At 42.1% G+C, this 26458-nt stretch overlaps 1 long non-coding RNA gene across 1 annotated transcript in view; it reads right to left on the bottom strand.

The window, feature by feature from the left end:
• Nucleotides 1–6575: 6575 nt before the first annotated feature.
• The window catches only part of LOC108296014, a 21762-nt gene continuing 1879 nt past the window's right edge, over nucleotides 6576–26458 (bottom strand). Inside the window, exon 2 of the long non-coding RNA XR_001821711.2 lies at nucleotides 6576–7922. This is a non-coding gene — a long non-coding RNA (uncharacterized LOC108296014). The remainder of the gene's footprint in view (nucleotides 7923–26458) is intronic.

The following is a 26458-nucleotide window of genomic DNA, read 5'->3' as shown; positions in this document are numbered from 1 at the left end:
GAAGAAGGCAGCAAATCACACTGCCATGTGTGTTCCTATGCAACAATTCTGCATGTTCTTCACATATACCCCAAAACCTAAAATGCAATAAAATAAATAAATGGGGGAAAAAAAAAAAAGAGTGCCTGGTGCAATGCAAGTACTGTGCTGTAGAATGCCATCATAACGACACCAATTGCTTCTCTCCAAACTCTCTGAGCACCCTTGTAGATGAATTATCTAAACCCTCCCTCCCAGACTCTTCACAGAGAATTTCATTGGTCAGTAGACTTCGGCTACTTTCTCCCATATGAAGGGGAAAAGAATATAACCCCTTTAATTGAGCTAACCAAATTAAATTCTCTCAGAGCAGAAACTGCCCTTGCATGAAGAACACACCTCCAGGTATGCTTGCTTACCTCCAGGTATGCTTGCTTAGTTGGGGAGGTGAGTGAGGCTCTCTGGACCCACCTTAGATGGCCTGGGTCTAAAGAAAGAGAGTAGCTCAAATTCTCCACAGAATAACAACTCAGAAACTTTGAAGGATGGGAGCTGGTAAGCCAAAGAAGTGACGAAGCCCAAGGGTCAGGCAGGAAGCTCAATGGAAGAGAAATTGTCCTACTGTTCTTCTGTGTACTTTCCTGATTGGTTAATTTTTTAAACTTTTTCCCCCTTTTTTTATTTTAATTTCTGAGATACATGTGCAGAACGTGCAGGTTTGTTACGTAGGTATACACATGCCATGGCGGTTTGCTGCACCCATCAACCCATCATCTACATTAGGTATTTCTTCTAATGCTATCCCTCCCCTGGACCCCCAACCCCCAAAAGGCCCCGGTGTGTGATGTTCCCCTCCCTGTGTCCATGCGTTCTCACTGTTCAACTCCTACTTATTAGTGAAAACATGTGGTGTTTGGTTTTCTGTTCCTGTGTTAGTTTGCCAGGAATGATGGTTTCCAGATTCATCCATGTCCCTGCAAAGGACATGAACTCATCCTTCTTTATGGCTGCATAGTATTCCACTGTGTATATGTGCCACATTTTCTTTATCCAGTCCATCAATGATGGGCACTTCAGTTGGTTCCAAGTCTTTGCTATTGTAAATAGTGCCACAATAAACATACATGTGCATGTGTCTTTATAGTAGAATGATTTATAATCCTTTGGGTATATACCCAGTAATGGGATTGCTGGGTCAAATGGTATTTCTATTTCTAGATTCTTGAGGAATTGCCACACTGTCTTCCACAGTAGTTGAACTGATTTACACTCCCACCAACAGTGTAAAAGTGTTCCTAGTTCTCCACATCCTCTCCAACATCTGTTGTCTCCTGACTTTTTAATGATCGCCATTCTAACTGGCATGAGATGATATCTCATTGCGGTTTTGATTTGCATTTCTCTAATGACCAGTGATGATGAGGTTTTTTTGGTATGTTTGTTGACCACAAAAATGTCTTCTTTTGAGAAGTGTCTGTTCATATCCTTTGGCCACTTTTTTATGGGGCTGTTTTGTTCTTGTAAATTTGGTTCATTTTTTATTGGTTAGCCTTTCAAAAAAATTTTTGGGCAGGCACAGGGGCTCACACCTATGATCCCAACATTTTGGGAGACTGAGGATTGCTTGAGGCTAAGAGTTCAAGACCATCCTGGGCAACACAGCAAGACCCCATCTCTACAAAAAATAAAAATGAAAAAATTAGCCAGGCTTGGTGGCACATGCCTGTAGTCCTAGCTGCTCAGGGAGCTGAGGCAAGAGAATCACTTGAGCCCAGGAGGTTGAGGCTGCAGTGAGCTATGATCATGCCACTATACTCAAGCCTCGGTGACAAAGTAAGACCCTGTCTCAAAAAAAAAAAAATTCAATTAATTTTTTTTTTTTTTTGTACTTTAGGTTCTGGGGTACATGTGCAGATCATGCAGGATTGTTGCATAGGTACATACATGGCAATGTGGTTTGCTGCCTCCATCCCCCCATCACCCAAATCTGGCATTTCTCCCAATGTTATCCCTCCCCAATGTCCCCACTATCCCCACTGTCCCTCCCCTGCACCCCGCCAACAGATCCCAGTGTGTGATGCTCCCCTCCCTGTGTCCATGTGTCCTCATTGTTCAACACCCACTTATGAGTTAGAACATAAGGTGTTTATTTTCTCTTGTGTCAGTTTGCTGAGAATGATGGCTTCCACATTTAACCATGTCAAAGGTTGAAAGTCCTACAAAGGACATGAACTCATCCTTTTTATGGCTGCATAGTATTCCATGGTGTATATGTGCCACATGTTCCTTGTCCAGTCTATCATTGATGGGCATTTGGGTTGGTTCCAGGTCTTTGCCATTATAAACAAGTGCCACAATGAACATACGTGTTCATGTGTCTTTATAATAGAATGATTTATAATCCTTTGAGTATATACCCAGTAATGGGATTGCTGGGTCAAATGGTATTTCTATTTCTAGATCCTTGAGGAATTGCCACATTGTCTTCCACAATGGTTGAACTAATTTACACTCTCACCAACAGTGTAAAAGTGTTCCTATTTCTCCACATCCTCTCCAGCATCTGTTGTCTCCAGATTTTTTAATGATCGCCATTCCAACTGGCATCAGATGGTATCTCAATGTAGTTTTGATTTGCATTTCTCTAATAAACAGTGATGATGAGCATTTTTTCATATGTTTGTTGGCTTCATATATGTCTTCTTTTGAAAAGTGATAAATTTTTGAACATGTTTAGTGTAGCACACACTCAACTAAAAAGAAACAACTTTTCTTTCTTGTGACAAAGTCTCACTCTGTCGCCTAGGCTGGAGTGCAGTGGCGTGATCTTGGCTCACTGCAACCTCCGCCTCCTGGGTTCAAGCAATTCTCTTGCCTCAGCCTCCCTATACAGGTACACACCACCATGCCCAGCTAATATTATGTTGTATTTTTAGTAGAGATGCGGTTTTGCCTTGTTGGCCAGGCTGACCTCAATTGATCTGCCCACCTCGGCCTCCCAAAGTACTGGGATTACAGGCATGATCCACCAGACCTGTACCAAAAAATAACTTTCAAACACAGAAAGGGTAAAAAGTAGAAGTGAAAGTTCCCCAGCTCCCCACAGTCTGGTATGGGGTGTGTTCTTCCAGATCTGCTTTTACAAAAACACAAACATAACTATTCTTGTTCTTTTTCTATAAAAGTTGGGTCATAGCATGCACATGGTTCTGAGACTCTCTTTTGTGTTGTCTGATGTGCTAAAATAAACCTGCTCCACTGTCCCAAACCTTCAGCAACATCCTGCTACCTGCCTTGTGCTGCTTATGCTCTTTGGACCAGCTGCTTGACAATTTTCTCTCAGTGAAAGGAAGAAATTATAGTTTCACCTCACGACAATCATAGGGTAATAACAGCTACTGCTTATGGTACCCCTACTGTGTCCAGCAGTCTCCTTGGTGCTTAACTTGAATTCTCATACCCATTCCTCACAACAACCCCTTGGAAGTCAGTCCCACTATTATCCTATGTGGGTTCACAGATGAAGACTCAAGACCCAACAGGTAATGAGTGGGAAGTTAAGGAGAAAAGCACATATGCTGGAGGCAGGACTCAGGCATTCAGCATCTCCTTAAATATTTACCATGAGCTTATGAGAAAGCTGTCACCACAAATGAGAAAACTGAGGCTGCAGAGTGCACAGAGCAAGCAGCATTCCTGTTCTCTACCAGGATGAAGCCACTGAGAGTTTGTAAGTACAACCCTTTTCATAAAACTTAATGAAAGAAAGCTTGCAAAGATCTGAAAATGTGGAGATACACGCAGTGCTCAGTGATTGGAAAACCCAATATAATAAATATGTCAATTTTCCCCAGTTATCTATAGATTTAATGTAATTACTATCAAAATCCCAGAAGATTTTTCATAGATATAGACAAGCTGGCCCAGCATGGTGGCTCATGCCTGTAATCCCAGCACTTTGGGAAGTTGAGGCGAGGGGATCACTTGAGGCTAGGAGTTTGAGACCAGCCTAGGCAACATTACGAGACCCAGTCTCTACAAAAATAAATAAATAAATAATTAGCCAGGTGTGGTGGCACATGCCTGCAGTCTTAGCTATTTGAGAGGCTGAGATGGGAGGATCACTTGAGCCCAGGAGTTCAAGGCTGCAGTGAGCTACAATCATGTCACTGCACTCCAGTCTGGGCAAAAGGACTTGCTAGGAGGAGACAGAGAAGGAAAAGAAACTCTCAAAATTCAACAGTAAAAAAAGACTTAAAGATTCCATTAGAAGGCTGGGCACAGTGGTTCACACCTCTGTTCCCAGCACTTTGGGAGACTGAGGTGAGAGCATCACGTGAGGCCAGGAATTTAAGACAAGCATGAGCAACAGAGTGAGGCCCCATCTCTAAAAAAATAATTTAAAAATTAGTAGTCGGGAATGGTGGTGCACATCTGTGGTCCTGGATACTCAGGAGGCTGAGGCAGGAGGATCACTTGAGTCCATGTCAGATTTTCAGCGAGACATAATTGCGACACTATGCTCCAACCTAGGTGACAGAGTGAGACCCTGTCTCCAAGAAAAAGGAAAAAAATAGATTCTATTAGAAAATGAGCAAATTTCACCAAAATGAATACACAGATGGCAAAGAACATGAAAAACAATGTTCAACATCATTAGTCACTATGGAAATGCAAATTAAAACCACAATAAGCTAAGCTATCATTGTACACCTATTAGAATGGCTAAAATAAAAACACAGTAATATCAAATGTTCACAAGGATGTGGAAAAAACAGGTATCTCATACAATGCTGTTAGGAATATGAAATGGTAAGCCTCTGGAAATCATTCTGGCAATTTCCTATGAAACTAAACATGTACATATCACATGATCCTGCACGTGCACTCTTAGGCATTTATCCCAGAGAAGTGAATACTTATGGTCACACAAAACCTGCATGCTAATGATCACAGCAGCCTTATCTGTAATTGCAAAGCCAGGAAACAACCTAAATGTTCTTCAACTAGTGATTGGATAAAGAAATTCTGGTCTATCACCTAAGGGAATACTACTCAGCTGAAACAAATTACTGATATACACAACAACCGAGAGGTGACTTGAAAGGATTACATTTGGTGAAGAACATCAATCCCAAAAGACTGCATAGTTTTGGACTCTATTTACGTAACATTCCCGAAATTACAAAATTTTAGAGATAGAGAACAGACTAATCATTACCAGGGAGCAAAGATGGGGCAGGGTGGGTATGATTATGAAGGGGAAGCAAAAGGGAGGTCATTGAATAGTTTTATATCATGACTGTGGTAATTGTTAAATCTATACATGGGATAAGACCACATAGAACAATACACACACACACACACACACACACACACACAAATGCATGTAACATGGTGAAAATTTGGTCTATATTCTAGTTAACAATCTTGTATCAATTTCCTGGATTTGATATTGTACTATAATGACATAAGGCACCACTATTAGAGGAAGCGTGGTTTCAGGTACATGGGACTCTACGTACTTTTGCAAATTCCTGTGAGTCTATAATTATTTTAAAATAATATTTTTTAAAAAACTAGTGTGGGGTGGGGAGCAGTGGCTCACACCTATAATCCCAGAACTTTGGGAGGCCAAGGTGGGCAGATCACTTGAGGTCAGGAGTTCGGGACCAGCCTGGCCAATATTGGCAAAAGCAGTCTCTGCTAAAAATACAAAAATTAGCCAGGTGTGGTAGCACATGCCTGAAATCCCAGCTACTTGGGAGGCTGAGGCACAAGAATGGCTTGAACCAGCAAGGTGGAGGTTGCAGTGAACCGAGATCGCGCCACTGCACTACAGCCTGGGCAACAGAGCTAGACTCTGTCAAAAAAAAAAAAAAATTAATGTTGGATTCCATGGTGGCAGAAAGTAGCCTTGGTGAATTTTTTTTGCTAGACTTGTTCTTCCTGTGTTAGCTGTCCTCCAGGCACAGCTGGGGTAGTTTAAAAATTCATCCTCCTTTTGACAAGTTTTACAAACAGTGCTAAAAGGAAGTGCACCAGTGCTTCTTTGCAAAAAGGATTGTCTTATGTGACAGTTATTTTAATAATATATTTACAAATAAAAATTATATACACATGGTAAAAATATTAACATTTTTAGACCCTAAAGAGCTTTTGCTAGTGCAGGTTACAGACCTATCAATATTTACTATATTAGACATCAAAACTGAAAATTTAAAACTATGTATTAATGGCCAGGTGCAGTGGTTCACACCTGTAATCCCAGCACTTTAGGAGGCCAAGGCAGGCAGCTCACCTGAGGTCGGGAGTTCAAAAGGAGCCTGACCAACAAGTAAAAAGTACAAAATTAGGCAGATGTGGTGGCACATGTCTGTAGTCCCAGCTACTCGGGAGGCTGAGTTAGGAGAATCACTTGAACCTGGGACATGGAGGTTGCAGTGAGCTGAGATTGCACCATTGCACTCCAGCCTGGGCAACAAGAGTGAAACTCTGTCTCAAAAAAGAAAAGTAAAGAAAGAAGGAAAAAGAAAAGAAGGAAAAAGCGAGAAAAAATATGTATTAATACATTTACAATAATAAATCCACTGATTATCATAAATAAAATTTTATTAAAATAATTGCATTTTAAAAAACAAAGAATTTAGGAATGTTTTACATTTCTAAAAATCTTTTAAATGTCTGCCTCAGTACAAGACAGCTAGATTCTCATATTTGCTTCTTCATTTAATGTTGTAATATGCTGTTTTGGATAAAGTATAGGAAGACAAATCCAACATCATGGAGATATGTAGTTGGAAAAAGGATTTCCCAGACACCTGAAAGGGTCTCAGTCTCAGGTGTCACCAGGACTCTTCACATCACACTTTAAGAACCAATATGTTAGGGAGACATATTGAAACATTTTCAGATAAAATGTTAAGATGTCAGCAGTTTGCATTAGAGTACTCCAAAATACACAGACAGACACACACACACACACATGTGTATGTATACTTGATTCATTATTTGCGGTAGTTATATTCTATAAGGTCACCTCAAGCAATGAATTACCAAATACTGAGCCACTGCTCCTAGTGGAAATACAGGTTTAGGTTCCTGGGAGCATCTGGTTACATCCTTAAAATGATCAATATACAACTTAAAGTATAATAATAATAATAAAAGAATAGACATAGCTATGAAAGAATATATGAAGGTTAGTTGGACAGACTGGGTCTCCTAAGAATTGCTTGACAGAGGCCCTTTCTCTGGATTGCTGACTCAACCCAGGCTGGAGTTAAGTGATTGGAATCCACGGACCCTTGGACCAAATCCAAGTCACCATCTGCTAAAGCCATAGATGCACATTAAAACCGTACTTTCACAGAGTCAGCTAGTCTGGGCTCAGTGGACTCTCAAAATAATACAGGATTCCATTGCCTCTGACCCAGAGGTTCTCTCCAAGAGAAAGAGCTGCTGATGTTACAATTCTGCCTGTCACTGTTCCTGTTCTAGCAGAGAGTGAGTACTAGATTAGTAACCCCCAGAAGGATATGTGGTAGGTTGGTGGCGGATGGCTGTTTGTACCAAAACGTCACTAGAACTTAACACCTTTGACAGCTGCAGACTTCCACATGCTGGTAAGGAATCAAAGAAAGTGTAAATGCAATGCAGTCCAAAATGAACCACTTTAAAAAGTCTTCTATTATGGAAAATTGCAAACATATACAAAATTAGACTAGGAAAATGAATCCCCATATATCTATCATCCAGCTGGTTGGCTTGGTTGTTCTGGAGGGGTCAAGATGACTTCCTTCATATGTGTGGCGCATTGGTGGGGATAACTGAAAAGCTGGTCTCTGCTGGGCTGTGCGCTCTCTCCCCATGTTGTCTCTGGAACTCTCTGGACCTCTCCATTTGGTTTCTCCAGCAGGGCGATCAGACTTCTTACATGGTTCCTGACGGATCCAAAAGACCAAGGCAAAAGTTACAGGATTCTTACAACCTTTCCTTGGAAGTCAAGCAGCATTAATTCCTTGCATTCTTTCCGTTAAACCCTTGTGCAAGGCCCACCAGATTTAACAATAGGGGCACTCCACAGAGGTACAGTTACTTGGAGCTTGGTTGATAGGAGCCACATGTTACAGACGACCACCTCCGGGCACTCCTCAAACAGCTGCAATCTGGCCACATTTCCCCATCACTCCACTGAAACTGTAATCTTTGAGGTAAAGACAGACCATTTAGTTGTTAAATTCAATAGATGCCTTTCAGTACTTGTTTTGCTTGTTTTTTTAGAATTGGACCCTAATGACCACTAAATTCCTTCTTGAAATTCTCCTCCCCTAGCTTCTGTATATCAACTTTCCTGGTCTGTTCCTCATTTTCCTAAAGTGACTTATTTCTTATGCTCTCCCCTTATCTACTGGACTTTGCTATCAGCTCTCTTCTCACTCTGCATATGCTACCTGGTTATATCAACTATACCTATAGCCTCATCTACCACTTATCTATTGGTGATTCCTCAATATAAATCACCATCCCAGGCTTCTCTCCAGTCATCCAGAATCTTATGTACTCATCCAGATGTTCAGCAGGTACTTCAAACAGCCAAAGCTTAATTCATCTTCCTTATGCTTGCTCTCTTCCTTGTCTTTTTTCTCCTGTATTTACTACCCACCTAGATGCCCAAGGCTGAAACTTGGAAGTCATCCTTAACTCTACCCTCTCTTCTATTCTCCTGAATACACTTTGTCACAGATCCCTGACCATTCAACCTGCTGAAAAGTTTGTCAATTTATCTACTCCTCTCCATCCTAAGTACTAGGTCTCTGGCAGAAAACTAGACAGGGGTCTCAGTTCATCATTCTGATCTGTAAACCATATAGAAATTAATATTTACCATAATAAACTCAAATACTTTTTTTGTAAAGCAGAGGTGATCCAGAGATATCAAGATAGGAGACATTTAAGGAGTTAAACTCATGGGGAGAGGCACACAAATTGGGATGCTGTTTCTAGGGTGAGGTTACTTCAGTTCCTGGGAACCCCCAAGTGGGGGCTTACTGGCTAATCAAGTTCCTTATACCCCTGAACATGCTGTCCTGAAACATCATTGTATTTAGTGTATGTGATTATAAAAGCTGCCTTTATCAAGCTTATCATCTGGATCTCACATCCAGATCGTGTGTACAGTTTCTTAATACATTACCAGCACATTCTAACTACACACACCACAGGTCATACAACAGTGACCAGAGAGGTTTTGGCTTCTAGTAAATGACCAAATAGCTCCTATCAAACCCATCCTCCTTCAAATGTAACAGCTATATACTCTGGACATAATATTTTTTAAAATTATCTCTAAGTATTCACAAGCAACCCAAGGCAGGCAGAAACTGGAGGAGAATCTACATTTAAAAGAAGAGATCAGAACTAGATGAGATTCCCATTTTTAAGACTTTGAACCACAGGGTAGGCCCCAGTCAATTCCCTGATGGGTGAACCTTACTAACTTGAAGACAAGAGGACAGAGTTCAGAGTTTCCACAGCAGCTGAAAACTGGGGGTGAGGAGGTAGAGTGGGGGTGAAATTTTGTAATGGAGAGAGCCAGATAGGCAGAGCCCTGAATTCTGTGTAACAACTCTATGCAAATTTCTGGCTGACCTCGGAATTATACATTCATGGGACAGTCTCCAATCTGTATAAGGCTAAAAGAACTGACTAGAGACTTCAGTAACTGCCTATCATGAGGGAGACAGAGCATGGAGTTTGAGTGTAGTCAAGTTAAACGCTGCTAAAACAAAAATGTCAATACTCTGATTCAGAGGAATACAATGGATCCAGATTCTCTAGAACATGTCCTCTACAATGGCCAGGAGACAAGTCAAAATGACTGAACAGTGTTTGAGACCAGTCAAAATGATTGAACATGTTTCCTGTGGGAAACAGAAAAATGTTACCTATACCAAAGAAAAAAGGCAATCAATCAAGACTGATCCCGGGATGACTGACACATTAGGATTAGCTGACAGGAATTGTTAAGCAGCTATAATGATTCCCAAGGACACAGAGGAAAATATGCTCATAATGAATAGTGCCCAGCTGTACTGCAGCCATGTAAAGATGAGCAGCCTATAGAGGTGGGTGACTGGTTCACAGTCTAGAAGATAGTAAGAGACTGAGCATGGCAAGCCTGGCCAGGACCTACAGCACCCACTGACACTGTCCTAGTTCAGATTCTCATTGTTTTTCATGTAGACCATTAAAACAGGCTCAAAAATTCCCTCCCTGCTTCTGGTTACTATTTACTATGACCTCCAACATACACACAGACCCTAAACACATCTACAGTGATTCCAGAATTACCTATTTGAACACAGATTTAATTAGGACTTTACTGACTGCAAGTAATAGAAACACCATTTGGGCCAAAGAGTGAATTTACTGGAAGTTTCACATAATCATAAATAGATAAGCCTCAAGGACAAGTACAAGCAGAGACTTGAACATGAACAGGAATCTTTCAATTGCCTATCCTGCAAGTTCACTTCATTCTCTGAAACAAGTTTCCTCCCTGTGGCTATAAAAAGTGCTGTCAGCAGTTTCTGGCCACGCATCTCCTAGCTGTGCTACAAAAGCAAGAGGCAATATTTTCCCTCAATTAAATTTTTTAAAAATTGAAGAAAAAAATTCTGATTGTCCTGACCTAGACTACATGCCCACACCTCAACCAATGGAATCAACTGTGGCCAGAAAGACAGGTACTATGAATTGGAAGCCCTCATGAGCACTGAATGGCTGAACAGCAGAGGAGTCACAGAAGGGTTCATTTCCAGGGCAAAGGAAGGATGCTGGGAAAAGAAACTATCAAATGATAAAGTTCTAACAGGTTTCCTGTGGTCTCCAATTTGTGGCAATATTATCCTCCATGCAAATGTCAGCAACCTGGGATTTCTTTTATAGCAGAGACTTCTGTTGCCCCCCCGACATCTATTCTCCCCTTTCCTCTACTCAGTATTTTACTGCTTGAAACATAAATGCAATGATCAAAGGACAAGTGTCACACAGCGGAGACGAAGCCCACTGTTATTCTGGATGGCTAACAACTCACAGCTGAACCTAATACGAACTACAACCCCCTCACTCCCCACCTCAAATCAAGGCAAAACAACACTGAAGTTAAGAGTTCAGGTTTGAGCCAAACCACCTGAGTTTGAAACCAAGCTCTGCCACTTATTAGTTCTGTTCAGCACATTACTTTCTCTGTTCCTGTTTCCTCGGACGTAAAATGACCTTAATGTACCTCATAGGTCGGTTGTGAGAATTAAAATCATTCATGTAAGCACTTCGAACAGTGCTCAGTGACTGTTAACTACCCATTTCAAGGCATCTCAATTTTACCCACTAAAGATCTCGGAAGACTGGGCCTTCTTTCACAGCCCAAAAGCCACTTTACGTTACTTCAATGAGCCATTGCCTCCTCCACAGCGTCCTCCACGCTGCCTCAGCCTGACCTTTCTGAAACACCTTGACCTGACCATGTTACTCCTATTGGAAACCCCTCAATGATTCTTCCTTTCCTACAAAATGAAACCTTACCTCTAGCCTCTTGACCAAAGTTCCTTGCATAAGAGCCCGACTGGCCTTTCTGGGCTCATCTCCTGCCACTCCTCTATGATGGCCCCAAGCCCAGCCACACTGAACTATTCTCTACCCCAAGCCCAGCCACACTGAACTATTCTCTACCATCACCTTCCTACCTGCCTCTAAAATACTAACCACTCCCATGTTCCCTCCTTTCTGAACTCTTTTCTCTGTTGCCTGCTGTCGCAGCACACCCTCCTGGTTTTCTTCCAATCTCCCTGGCTATTCCATTTCCATCTTTCTCATGAGTTTCTCATTATTCAGCTCATCTGTGTCAAGGTTAGCGGGTTCCATCCTTAGTCCACTTCCCGTTTTACTGCATATCCTGCCCCTGAGTGATGGCATCCTCTGGCAAGCCTTTAAGCTCCACCAATAGGCTCATGATTCCCAGATTTTCACTCCTGACCTGTTTCCTGAGTTTTGGTTTCACACATCCTAACATATCACACCCCCTGAATAGACACTTCAACCTCAGCATGTCCAAAACTGAACTAATGCTCCCCAGCCAAATCCACTTCCTCTCTTTATTTTGAACCTGTTGTTGGTACCACCATCACCCAAGCCTGGAACTCTTCGATCTCCACATCTAAGAAATGAGCAGATCCTGCTAATTCATGTCCTCAATAACTCTCCAATCTGTTTTCTCTCCATACTCACTGCCATGGCCCTCGTTCTGGCCCAAATCCCCTCTGGCGCAGATTCTGCCATAGTCTCCTTCCTGCCTGCCTCCACTCACTCCTCCAATCCAATGGGCAACCTGTTACCCACCTCCAGCAAAAACCTCATCATGTCACTGCCCTGCTTGAAACTCTTCACTCATTCCCACTGCCCAAACACAATTATCCTGTGTCTCACAGGAGACACGCCCCTGGAGACACGCTCTGCTTGATCCCTGTCTCTACTGTAACCCTGCGGCCCTCAAGCCCCAAAGTGAGTGTTCTTCCTTTCATATGTGAACAAACATAAACCTGAAAAAAGCCAATCCTTCAAGATAGATCTTGAGCAGCTAACTGGGCCTAAATGTAAAATAGAACCAACCAGCCATTTGCTGACTAGGGGTTCACACACATACTCTGATTTCCCTGAAAGCCAGCCCTCTTTTATCTTTCAGACTTTTAGCCCTTCCCTGAAACAACCAATCAGAGCTCATCTGCCTCAGCCAATCAGAGCTCAGCTGTGTTGACCAATCAGGGCTCAGCTATATGGACCAATCAGAACTCAGCTGCATTGACCAATCAGAACTAAACACATTTCAATCCTTCCTTATAAATGAAGAAGAACTTTTAATTACTATAATTAAATATCTACCATGTACTGGAGCCTGTGCTAAGTATGAGGAAAGCAATGTTGAATGCAAAACGGCTGCTGCCTTTTAAGGAATTTACCATCTATCTGAAAAGACAGATACATAAATAACCACTAATAACGTGATGTAATAAGAGTATTACAGGAGCACAAGACTTAGGGGCAGGGCCCACATCTTCCTAATCTTGTATCCCCAATATCTGATACCAGGTTTGATTCACTAGAGAATTTTATTTGCATACTGAAAAGATGCCCTTCTCTGAGCCTCAGCTTCCCACTATATAAAATGTCTCACAACTCACATATCAAATATATATAATTATATGTTTATGTTACATATAACATAAATATATACACATATAATATGCCTACGCATTATATATGTATATATGTCTGATACAGTGCCAGAAGTCTCAAAAGACATCAGTTTTGCTTCTTTCCTCACCCCTTTAACTCCCTCCATGGGAGGCATAGCAGAAGAAAGATCAGGTCAGTGATGTCAGAATTAGAAGTCCAACAACTGAACTGGAAACAGCATCATTTCTCTCCTTTGTCTGGTAATGACAGAGTGGCTGGAGCACCAGGCAGCTCCCAAAGCAGCCTTGGGCAGGAACAGCAGTGCTCCAAAACCATCAGAACAAAGGAAAAGAAATCATAGCTCGAACTTTTGCGGACAGGAGAAAAAACCTGACGTGGATAATAAACACGGACTCCTGGCTGGAAGTGGGCTGCTCTTTTCCTCTGCTACTTAAATCCTTCTGCAATGTCGCCACCTGGTGGCTATCTAGCATCCCTTCACTTAATTCCCCTGTGCAGTTTGCTCTGACAGCAAACTGAACTTTTGAAAGTTCTGGAAGGGAACGGCCTCGCTGAACTATTCTCTGAACTGCTCAGAGTTAATCATATCCTTCTCCATGTCCCGGAAAGTGTCTTGTACTCAAGCTCTGTTATAGCACCTCTCATTGTATCATAATTGTTTACCTGTAAGCATTCATTCATACACCCAAAAAACTTATTTCATAAGTGTCATGTGTAGAACAGACAGGCAGAGGAGACACAATGATGAAAAAAACCAGCTGAGCATGTCAACAAAGAATTAAACATGTACACAGAGAATTAAAATAGCCAGAGTTCCACCTACTATAAAATAATTATTATAATGTTTAACATTTGTTGAGTACTGAATACTGTATCTGTATTATCCTATTTAATGCTCACAACTCAACGAGGTCGATAATATGATTATCTTCATGTTACAGATGAAGCAAAAGAAGAACAGAAAGGTTGGGTAAATTGTCCATAGTCACACAGCCAGGAAATGCTAGAGCTCAGATTTAAGCCTATTCTGGGTCCAGAACCCATGCTCTAGTTTGAAAACAAAACAAAACAAAACAAAAAAACTACTGTCACTATAACCCTGCCCCAATGCATGTTTGATAATTCAATAAATAAAACCTTGTACCTCTCAAACTGAAGGAGGGAAAAATTAAGGTGATAGAATCTCCTAGTAGGAGGTTAAGCTAATCAACAACTTGACTCCATCCCTATGAGTCTCACCTAGCCCCTGGAGACACACTCTGCTTGATCCCTGTCTCTACTGTAACCCTGTGCCCCTCAAGCCCCAAAGTGAGTGTTCTTCCTTTCATATGTGAACAAACATAAACCTGAAAAAAACCAATCCTTCAAGATAGATCTTGAGCAGCTAACTGGGCCTAAATGTAAAATAGAACCAACCAGCCATTTGCTGACTAGGGGTCACACACATACTCTGATTTCCCTGAAAACCGGCCCTCTTTTATCTTTCAGACTTTTAGCCCTTCCCTGAAACAACCAATCAGAGCTCATCTGCCACAGCCAATTGGAACTCAGCTGTGTTGACCAATCAGGGCTCAGCTATATGGACCAATCAGAACTCAGCTGCATTGACCAATCAGAACTCAGCTGCATTGACCAATCAGAACTAAATACATTTCAATCCTTCCTTATAAACGCACTTTCATTTTTACACTGGAGGCTGTGACTACTGGGTTTGCAAACTGTTCACTGGAATAGTCTCTTTCCTCCAGCTTCCTTTTCAGAGACCTTTTGTTCACAGATGTCCTGTCTCAAATATAGATAAAAAAAAACAAAAAACAAAAAAAAAAACATATGATTCTTCCTAACATGATGGAGACAGTTGGCATTTTCAAGATGCTACCAAATTCTAAAAGTGAACAGAACAGAAATAAATTTCATAAAACATTCAAAAAGTTTCTATTTTCACCACACTTACATGGTTTTTAGGCTTTGTGCATTTGATATTTGGATTTATGGCTAGACTCAGGGATTTAAAATGTGGCTGCCCACCAGCCAGCACAGTGGTTCACGCCTGTAATCCCAGCACTTTGGGAGGCTGAGGCAGGAGGACTGCTTGAGGCCAGGAGTTTGAGACCAGCCTGAGTAACATAGGGAGACACAGTATCTACAAAAAATACACAATTTAGCCAGGCATGGTGGTGTGCCTATACTTACAGTTACTGGGGAGACTGAGGTGTGAGGATCACTTGAGCCCAGGAGGCACAGGTTGGAACGGGAAAAGTTCCCTTGTCCCCCTCGCAGGGCGTGCAATAGGGCTGTGGCTCACTTCTTCTGTGCCCCACTGCTCAAACCTCTATGGACGCATATAGATGGGCAGGGAGCCCCATGGCAGTGTCTAGGGGTGAATGTTTACAGCTGAAGCCCCGGTGGGCATGTGTTACAGGGTGTTCTTTTAATTTAGCTGCCCATAGGCAGCTTGCGTTAGCTCAATTAGACCCCTGCCTTATCACAAGGACAGAGCTTTCTGTATCACGAGTTCTTGCTTTGGTGTACTGGAGGAATCAGATCACACATGGGCTTTGAAAATGAGTGCAAGGTTTCATTGAGTGGAAGTAGTTCTCAGTAGACAGGGGAACCAGAAGGGAGATGGTTTTTCTCTAGAGTCAGGCCAATCGGCGGCCCAGGCTCTTTTCTTACTGTCCTAGTCAAACTCCATGTTGTTCTGCTGGTTGGTGGTCTGTCGGTGCATTCCTCTCAACATCCAGCCACCTGTGTGTTCCTCCACTGATGTGCTCCTCTCAATGTCTAGCCACATGTGTCTCTGCCTACCAGAGTCTCTGGGTTTTTATAGGCACAGCATGGGGGCATGGCAGGCCAGGGTGGTCTTGGGAAATGCTACATTTGGCAGAAAACAAAAATACCTGTCCCTCGCCTAGGTCCATGGGCACAGGCCTGGGGGTAGAGCCCCAGCCAGGGACCAGGCCCTTCCCTCCTTCCATATCATTTAAAGGTATCACCCTTCCCTTCCCAGTACTTCCCTTCACCCTTCCGTATCAGTTGCAGTGAGCTGTGATGGCACGACTGCACTCCAAACTGAGTGAGAGAGTAAGACCTTGTCTCAAAAATAAAAATTGGCTGGGCGTAGTGGCTCATGCCTGTAATCCCAGCACTGTGAGAGACTGAAGCCAGTGGATCACTGGAGGCCAGGAGTTGAAGACCAGCCTGGCCAACATGGTGAAACCCTGTCTCTACTAAAAATACAAAATTAGTGGCCATGGTGGCACATGCCTGTAATCCGAGCTACTTGGGAGGTTGAGACAGGAGAATCACTTGAACCTGGGAGGTGGAACTTGCAGTGAGCTGAGATTGCACCACTGCACTCCAGCCTAGGCAACAGAGTGAGAATCCATATCAAAAAGATAAAATAAAATGAGGACTTTAGTAAACAATCTGTGCAAGATATTGTGCTTTGCACTAGTGATGCATTACCTCATTTAAACTCATCAAACCTGTGAAGCAGGTAGATATTCCCACTTTACAAAGATAGCAGGACCAAAGAGGTAAAGTAAGTTTCCCAGGGTCACACAGCCAATAAGCAGAAGATCTGGCATTTGTACTTAAGTTGTCTGACAACAGGTCTTTAGTTTTTTATGACTATGATATACAGCCTGCCCTCCTTATTTATTTACTTATTTAGAGACAAAGTCTCACTCTGTTGCCCAGGCTGGAGTATAGTAGTGGGATCACGACTCACTGCAGCCTGGACCTCCGAGGCTTGAGAAGCAATCTTCCCACCTCAGCCTCCCAAGCGGCTGGTACTATAGGCATGTGCCGCCACATCCTGATAATTTCTATCTTTTTTGTAGAGACAGGGTTCTGCCTCTTTCTTGGTGGGTGGGGTTCACTGCATAGTTTCTGGCTTTCTCCCAGGGATAAGCCTGGGTTTTATTCTTGCATTGGCTCAGTGAGGGAAATTAATTACATATATTTCCATGGCTTGTGTTAAATTGAACTACTTCTTACTCACCAACCATTTTCTTCAACTAATCAGCTCTCACTCACTCTGTAAGACTAGGTCAAAACTCATGCCTCCTGCAGAAAGCCTTCCCTGGTCTCTCCAATTACCCCCTTTAATACTGGTCTCTCCCAAATTCATTCTAAAGGAGAGGTCCAAGTCTAATAAACTTTCTGGGGAATACCATCAACAGTAGAGGGAACTGGTGGTCCATCTCTGGGGAAATATTTATCTCAAACATATCTCCAGATGTTTTCATATGTCTATGAGCAAAGAAACAGTCTGGCAGGGACAAGAACATCATGGTCTCACTGCTGCCTATAGTTCTCACCCACTGGCCTGCTCATGAATACAGCACAGCCTCCACCCAGGACAGTCTTTTAGAGTCCTGAAGAGACAGGAGAAGGACACTTTAATCATTTTGTGGGTCAGTCCAAATCCTGCCCACTGCTAAGAAGTTCTGACCAAAGTATCCACATATATCAAAATTATTATTTCATATGGAGATCCAATGCCCCAGGCAAAATAGAAAACTATGAGTAGGGACTTTCAGAATGGCAGAGTGAAAACCTCCAAAAATCTGCTCCTCAAATGCAGCAATGAGAATATTGGCAAAAATTGTTAAAATCCAGTTTTTCAATATTCTGGAAATTATCCAAAAGCTTGCAGCAATCTAAGAAGCAGTTATTCAAGAAAGCAACTGAATCTTGGCAAGAACACTGACCTTTGTGGCCTTTTAATTTGTTCTATTCACATCCCCCTCTCTTCGGCTCAGTGGCAGCCTTGAAAACCAGAAACCTCACAATCACAGTAAGCTGTGAAATCCAGCTGCTGAGACAACTAGATATGCACCTGGAAAACAAAGCTGGGATCCAACTTCACACCACATGCCAAACTTACCCCAAAACAAAGGCACAGGAAAGAAAAATATAAAACTCCTAGAAAACATAGGTGTAGATCTTCAAAACCTTAGATATTCACATGAATTTTTACAATGAAACAAATGACTGAGACATTTTGTACCTTGGCCCATAACCATGTGGTCACTTGGTTGCTGTACGCAACATTTATAACCAATATCTTTAAAAGCTCACTGATTAAGCAATTCCAACAGTACAAGGACTTCCACTTCTCTTTTTTTCCAGGGTCTCACTCTGTCACCCAGGCTGGAGTGCAGGGGCATGATCACAGTTCACGCCACCTCCTTGGCTCAAACGATACTCCCACCTCAGCCTCCAGATTAGCTGGGACCACAGGCAGGCACCACCACGTCTGGCTAATTTTTGTATTTTTTGTAGAGACAGGGTTTTACCATGTTGCCCAGGCTGGTCTCAAACTACTGGGCTCAAGCAGTCCACCCCTCGACCTCCCAAAGTGCTGGAGTTACAGGTGTGAGCCACCACACCCAGCCCTACGACTTCTATTCTTATCTACAAATAGAATAGGTTACCCAGCAAAAACTATTGATGTAGATAAAATATAAAATGTGGACACGTATGGAGACTTTAAAAGTGAGCCAGCCTTCTCACTACTATGCTTGACTAGTCTTTTTTTTTCTTTTTAAAGTGCTCATGATAAGCCTGGGCAATGTGGTGAAACCCTGTCTGTACAAAAAACACAAAAACTAGCTGGACATGGTGGCACTGTCCTGTAGTCCCAGCTATTTGGGAGGCTGAGGTGGGAGGATTGTTTGAGCCTGGGAGTCGAGGCTGCAGTGAGCCATGATCTCACCATCGCACTCCAACTGGCAACACAGTGAGACCCTATTTCCAAAAAACTGAACCAGATTCTGCCAGATTAAAAGAATGAAACTTCCATACATATCATTGGAAATAACATTGTGCTTTCCTCTCATGCAATGAGACAGAGGTGAGCAAATGTCCTTTCAATCTGTTAACTAAGTACTATTACCAAGGAAGATTGAAGAGCTAAACATCTTCACAGTTTCAACACTAATGCTAGCCAAGTGTCATATGTTAAACACCTCAAATAAGGTATACTGTGGCAAACATTCATATAACCACAGCAAAGTAGAAATCGTTTTTTATAAACAATTCAAGATAATTGACTGAAAATGATTAGTGGGACTTCCTTAAAGGCTTACAGCACAGGCAACTACAATATTAAATCTTGTTACTCACTGAACAGTTTGCCAATGTTAATATTATTATTACTATTTTTACTTACAAAAAACTCCACACACTTCTGTTGTTTTTAGTCAAGATGTTCAGGTAAAAAATAAATAGTTCAAGATCTTATTTTAAAAGGAGCACAATTATCTAGAGATGTTTCATTTATCCAGAGCAGTTTCATTTAGCATGATGGATAAACTCTCTTTACATTTTTCCCCTCTACTGTCTACTTCTGTCCACTCTGAAGTCTCTGGGATCAAATAGCCCCTCATCAGCAGCAAAGTGAAATGCTTTGTCTACCAGCCTGTTCCTCCTCTACCGACTATTTGTCTTCCTTGCTCCTTTTACTTCAATCCTTTTCTGTTAACCAAGCTCCCCACCTCTGTTTGAATTACTATTGCTTCATAATAAACCAATCCAAATTTTAGCGGCAATAAACAATCATTTTACTTTGTTGTCGGGTTCTGTGGTTTAAGAATTGAGACATCATGGAGCAGAGATAATTTGTTTCTACTTCATGATGTCTGGGGCCTCAGCTGGCCTCAGAAGGCAAGGGGCTAAAATCATGTAGGAGCTTTCATTCACAGGCTACTGGTTAATGTTGACTATTAGCTGGAACCTCAGCTAGGGCTGTTGATCAGAGGACCTATAAGTGGCCTTACCATAGGCCTCGGCCTTCTCACAGTATGGCAGCCTCAGGGTAATCAGGCTTTGTAATGGCAGCTCAGGGGTCTAAAGGTGAATGTCCCTGCAGGTGAGCCAGAAGCTACACTGCCTCTTATAGCCTAGCCTTAGAAGTCACAGTCTCACTGCATCCTATTCTATTGGTTAATATAATCAAAGTCTGCCCAGATTCAAAGGAGAGGAGACATTTGACCCTACTTCTCAATGGAAGGGTGGCAAGGTCACATTACAGAAGAGAGTGTGGGATGAGAGGTACTATTGTGGTCATCTCTGAAAAATACAATCTGCCACTTTCTCCCATGTACTTCTCATGTTTAACTATACTTTGATCTGATTTTTTTAAGGAAAAACCACCTCAGGAGACTAATATTTTAACTGAGGCTCCTAAGCTCTGTTAGAAGGCAACCAGAAGGCCAGGTACAGTGGCTCATGCCTATAATCTCAGCACTTTGGGAGGCCGAGGCAGGTGGATCACTTGAGGTCAGGAGTTCAAGACCAGACTGGCCAACATGGTGAAACCCCATCTTCACTAAAAATACAAAAACTAGCTGGGCATGGTGGTGCATACCTATAGTCCCAGCTAAGTTGGGAGGCTGAGGCAGGAGGATCTCTTGAACCCAGGAGGCAGAGGCTGCAATGAGCCAAGATTGCACCACTGCATTCCAGTCTGGGTGACAGAGTGAGACTCCGCCTCAAAAAAAAAAAAAAAAAAGGGAAGGTAACCAGATGCTTTCATCCACATCTAGTCCCAAGCTTTCCTGTTCAGCACATCTATTTATCTGCTATAAATGACTCTTAGAAGAAAGGAAATCTGGCCTCCAATAGGCGGCTGGACCCAGCACTGGTCACTCGTGGCAACTGGCCTGGCTCTTGCAGCTGGGCCTTGGTGTTCTCCTGATGAACACAAACGATTTCATAAACCGCCACTATCAGACAAGGCCACTATGTGACCACAGTGGCCAAGAAAAAAACAATACCACCTCATAATTGTATCTGAAGAAACAAAACACGAACTTTGACCAAGCCACAAAAATGACCACTCTGCTATCCTGGCTAACAGTAACTGTTGCTACTTTACCAATTAGCCTCCTTGTGGATAAGATTCACTAAGATACCCAATCACAGAATTATTCCCATTTCCTAACAGAGTCCAATCCAGAGCAAAGCCACGCTTCTCTAAATGTTCCTCAACTTAACCTAACACAGGTTAAAATCCCACAATTAGTCCTTTCTGACACCCTTTAACAGAGAAGCACCACAGCACCCATGGTGTATGCTCTCCCTCCATGTGATGCACTGAGCAATCAACCCAACCTGTTCAACCACAGGTGTGTTCCCGGTGGTCTTGGGCTAGAGGGCACTGACAACTCCTCTAAGGACCTTGCATAAGAGAACTCATTTCTGGCAGATGTCACTTCCTGTCCCCTGAATTCTAGCTTTCAGTCAGACTTTCAACTTGGCTCTTTTACATTGCAGTTTTGGCAGACAATTATATAAACTCCTTCGACTGCCAGAGCTATTAAAATGCCCCTAAAGCGATATATACATATACACATATATACATAAACATATATATCTCTCTCTCTTAAATATATGTGTATATGAGATCTGGTCCCCCAGGTTTGCTCCTCATCACCTTATCAAGTGCAGAAAAGTTATTCCAATAACAGTGGCAACAGCTACCCTGTCCCCAGCACGGTCACAGGACCTAAAGGAAACCTGGCTTCACACACACAGGGTGCTCAAGCCTTTGCTTTGGGAAAAGCAATAGGTAGGCACAGGATATCTCAGTTGCAGATCCCAGATGCACAATCCTATTTCTGCCACCTCCTCATCCTCCTCCTAGAGGGTTATTCATTTTTCTCCTAATCTTATTTTGTAAGAAAAAATGTGACATTATGATAATTACTCTTTTCCTCCTCTCCTTTACAGTTCTCACTTGCTTGATGCAATGACTCTTACCCTCAGAAAAACCACTCCAAAGAAAACACTGACCTCCTAGCCTAGTAGTTCAGTGCCAGACCAGAAACCCCACCCCACTTCAGGTAAGACACACAAACTGATTTAAAGTTTAATTTAAGGAATCAGCTGTAGCACACAGAATTTATGGACTGGAAACAATCCCATCGGAACTTGAACTCTGGAGTAATTGTGTTTGGTGCTCTGACACCCATGACCCAAAATTCTTCTTCACAACCATCTATTTACTCTCAGGGTCCCTGAGATACTGGATGTTCATGCAACAAAATTAAATCATTCCTACTTAGGCATCATTTAGGAAACAGAGCTGCAGAGTTCAAACTTACATAGGCTTCTTTCATCTCCTCACATTTCACAGAAAATAACACCATCTGTAAGACTAGGTGTGGATTTAGGCAGAGATGAGGACCAGAGTGGAGGGAAAGAATAAGTGCACAAACATAAGTGAGAGGCTCACCAATCACATGCAAAATTTGATTAATTTTCAAGACTCATGTGTGATTGTCCTGCTGACTCCTTTGGAATATGGGTTTGATAGACAACAGATTTCTTTTTTTTTTTTTTTTTGAGACCAAGCTAGAGTGCAATGGCGCAATCTTGGTTCACCACACCCTCCACCTCCCAGGTTCAAGCAATTCTCCTGCCTCAGCCTTCTGAGTAGCTGGGATTACAGGTGCCTGCTACCAGGCCCAGCTAAATTTTTGTATTTTTAGTAGAGACGGGGTTTCACCATGTTGGCCAGGCTGGTCTCGAACTCCTGACCTCAGGTGACCACCCACCTCAGCCTCCCATAGTGTTGAGATTACAGGTATGAGCCACTGCACCCGGTCTGAGAACAGATTTCTGAAACATCCAAGGCTCTGGCCATCTTAGCACCTTGCTAGCCCCTACAAAGATTCACAACAGACTCACGCCAGTTCAAATGTACTTTTTGGTTGTCTTTTTATGTGTGTCTGAGTATTTGGTTTCGGTTTTCATTTATTTTCTTTTGTAACTGGCCTAGGGAGATTTGGGATGAAGCATTGACAAGAGTCTAGAATGATCAGTGACATTTCTGAAAATGTGTCCTAGCCTTTTTCAGGCTTGTGGGAAGGGGTTTGAAGGGGAAATATAACTGTGGACTGCCACCCTCCAGGAGACTGATTAGGGCCAACTCCTAAAAGGAGGCTTCAAATTAAGCTGTAACACAATGAGATTTCTGATTCTGTGTTCTAGAATAAATAAAATGATTACAGTCACAACTTGCATAGCAACAAGAATATATTCTGAGAAATGCATCATTAGGCAATTTCATCATAAGAACATCATAGACTGTACTTACACAAACCGAGATAGAATGTGTGTGTGTGTGTGTATGTGTTGTGTGTGTGTGTGTATTTCTTCTCATATGGAAAACCAAATGTCCCAGCACCAATAATGAATATCAATCATTACCCCAATCAATCTGCAATGTCAATATCAAGTGCTATATAACAGGTTTCTATATATACTCCATTATAATCTAATGGTATTACCATCATATATGTGGTCCATCATTGATCAAAATGTCACTATGCAGTGCATGACTGTATTCCTTCTAAAGGGAGGGTTTTATTGGTGGGTGGGAACTACCTACCAATTCTGACTTCTTATACTAATCTTTCTCTGTCAATTAGATTGTCACATGGTCTTTTAAATTTTTAACCTCAAACATAATTTGTTACCAGAAATTAGAAACACTTTATTTTTTGTTGCTGATGATACAGTGGGGGTGTGACTTCCACTGTCAATAACTAGTTGAATATAAATCAGCAAGGGATTTGAATAGAAAACAGCTACTTTATGTCTTTAAACAATTTACGGTATAAGTCACTGTGACAACTACAATGGAAAAAACAGATTTGCTTTGTTTAGTTCAGGAAGATGATCTTTGCTCGACCATCCAAAACATACAAACACAAAAACAAATCCATTTTATTAAAGATTTAAACATATGACCTGAGACCATAATGCTACAAGAAGCAAACCTAGGGAAGAAACTACAGGACACTGGTCTGGGCAATGAATTTTGGGATTTGACCACAAAAGCTCAAGTAACAAAAACAAAACTAGACAAATGGGATTACATCAAACTAAAATGCTTCCACACAGCAAGGAAAACAATTAACAGAGTGGAGAGAAAGCCTACAGATTGGGAGAAAATATTTGCAAGCCATACTTCTAATAAGAGGTTAATGTCCAAAATATATAAGGAACTCAAACAACTCAATAGCAAGAAGACAAATAACCTGATTAACAAATTGACAAAGGACCTGAATGGACATTTCTTAAATGAAGACACACAAATGGCCAACAGGCATCAGAAAAAATGCTCAACATCACTAATCGCTAGGGACATGCAAATTAAAATCACAATGATATATTACTTCACACCTTTCAGAATGGCTATTATCAAAAAGATGAAAGATGTCAGGACAGGATATGGAGAAAAGGCAACCCTATACATTGTTGGTGGGAATATAAATTAGTACAGCCATTATGGAAAACTGTATGGAGGTTCCTTAGAAAACTAAAAATAGAATTACTATATGATCCAACAATTCCACTTCTGGGTATATATCCAAAGAATTTGAAATCAGTATGTCAAAGATAAATCTGCACTCTCATTTTCATTGCAGGATTTATTACAATAGCCAACTTATGGGATCAACCTAAGTGACCATCAATGGATGAACAGATAAAGAAAATGTGTGGGGAGATCCAAGATGGCCAAATAGGAACAGCTCTGGAGTGCAGTTCCCAGGGATAACAATGCAGAGGGTGAGTGATCACCGCATTTCCAAACGAGTTTTTACTGCCCACAGACCAGGAGATTCCCAGGCCAAAAAGCGCCACGAGTTTCCAGCATGGCTGTTTCAGCCGGGGCCATGGGTTTCCACACAAAAACTCACACAAAATCTGAGTGGCCGTTTCAGCTGGCGCCTGGAACACCTGGGAGACAGAGTGGCCCATTCAACTGAAAAAGAGGGGGCTGAAACAGGGAGCCAGGTGATCTGGCTTGGCGGGTACCTCCCCCACAAAGACCAGCAACCTGAAACGCTCTGGATTCAGAGTTTTGCAGCAAGCGCAGCTGGACCTGGGACAGGCCAGCTCAGTGGGGGGAAGGGCATCTGCCATTACCAAGGCAGTCCACCACGACCAAGGCAATCCGCCATTACCAAGGCAGTCCATCATTACTGAGGAAGTCCTCCATTACCAAGGCAATCCGCCATTACCGAGGCAGTCTGCCATTACCGAGGCAGTCTGCCATTACCGAGGCAGTCCGCCATTACTAAGGCACACCACATACCGAGGCAGTTCTAACTGTACCTCTGTAAACAAAACCGCAAGGAAGTATACACAGCAGCTGGACAGAACCCGTGGCGGCTCAGCAATGCCTCTGCTAGCAGACTCTGACTAGACTACCTCCTTGCTGGGCAGGGCATCACTGAAAAAGGACAGCAACAAGTCAAGAACTTATAAATAAAGCCGTACCTTCCCAGGACAGAGCACCTGGGAAAAGAGGTGGTTATGAGTTCCGCTGCAGCAGACTTAAACGTACCTGCCCAGCAGCTCTGAATGGAACAATGGAGCTCCCAGCACAGCACTTGAGCTCCTATAAGGGACAGACTGTCTCCTCAAGCAGCTCCCCGACCCCCATATATCCAAAGAGACACCTCATAAAGGAGAGCTCAGGCTGACATCTGGCAGGTACCCTTCTGGGATGAAGAGAACAGAAGAAGAAACCGGCAGCAACCCTTACTGAGGGATAACATGGGGAGAAATGCCAGATGTGGGTGATGGGGGGATGGAGGCAGCAAACCACATTGCCATGTATGTACTTATGCAACAATCCTGCATGATCTGCACATGTACCCCAGAACCTAAAGTACAATTATAAAAAAAAATGTGCTATACATACACAATGAAATATTATTTGATCTTCAAAAATAAGGAAAATCTGTCCATTGATGAGCCTGGAGGACATTACGCTAAGTGAAATAAGCCAGGCACAGAAAGACATACTTCATGTTCTCACTTGTATATGGAATCTAAAACAATGGAACCCACAGTAGCAGAGAGTAGAATGGTAGTGATATTTCAAAATTTCATATTCTAAAATAGAGAGTACATTTCAAATATCACTACAAAAAATAAGTTCCATTTTGAGTCATTTTGTGTAAAAAATAATATTTTAGGTGATGAGTTATTTAGCTTGATTTAATTATTCCATATTGTATACATATGACACCACTTTGAACTCGACAAATGTATACAATTTGTTAATATACAATATTATACAAATATAAAAAGATTTTCTAAGCAATGTCAAAAAAACAATTTTATTTCGTATCTACTATGTTTGAATTAGGACATACATGCGTGACCTTTAGGAGTGTGCCTAGCCTTCCCTACA

The sequence above is a fragment of the Cebus imitator genome, unplaced genomic scaffold (assembly GCF_001604975.1).
Source record: "Cebus imitator isolate Cc_AM_T3 unplaced genomic scaffold, Cebus_imitator-1.0 Scaffold677, whole genome shotgun sequence".
NCBI classification, from domain to species: Eukaryota; Metazoa; Chordata; class Mammalia; order Primates; family Cebidae; genus Cebus; species Cebus imitator.
Note: the sequence above shows the minus strand (reverse complement) of the source record. Positions and strands in the feature narration are given on the sequence as shown.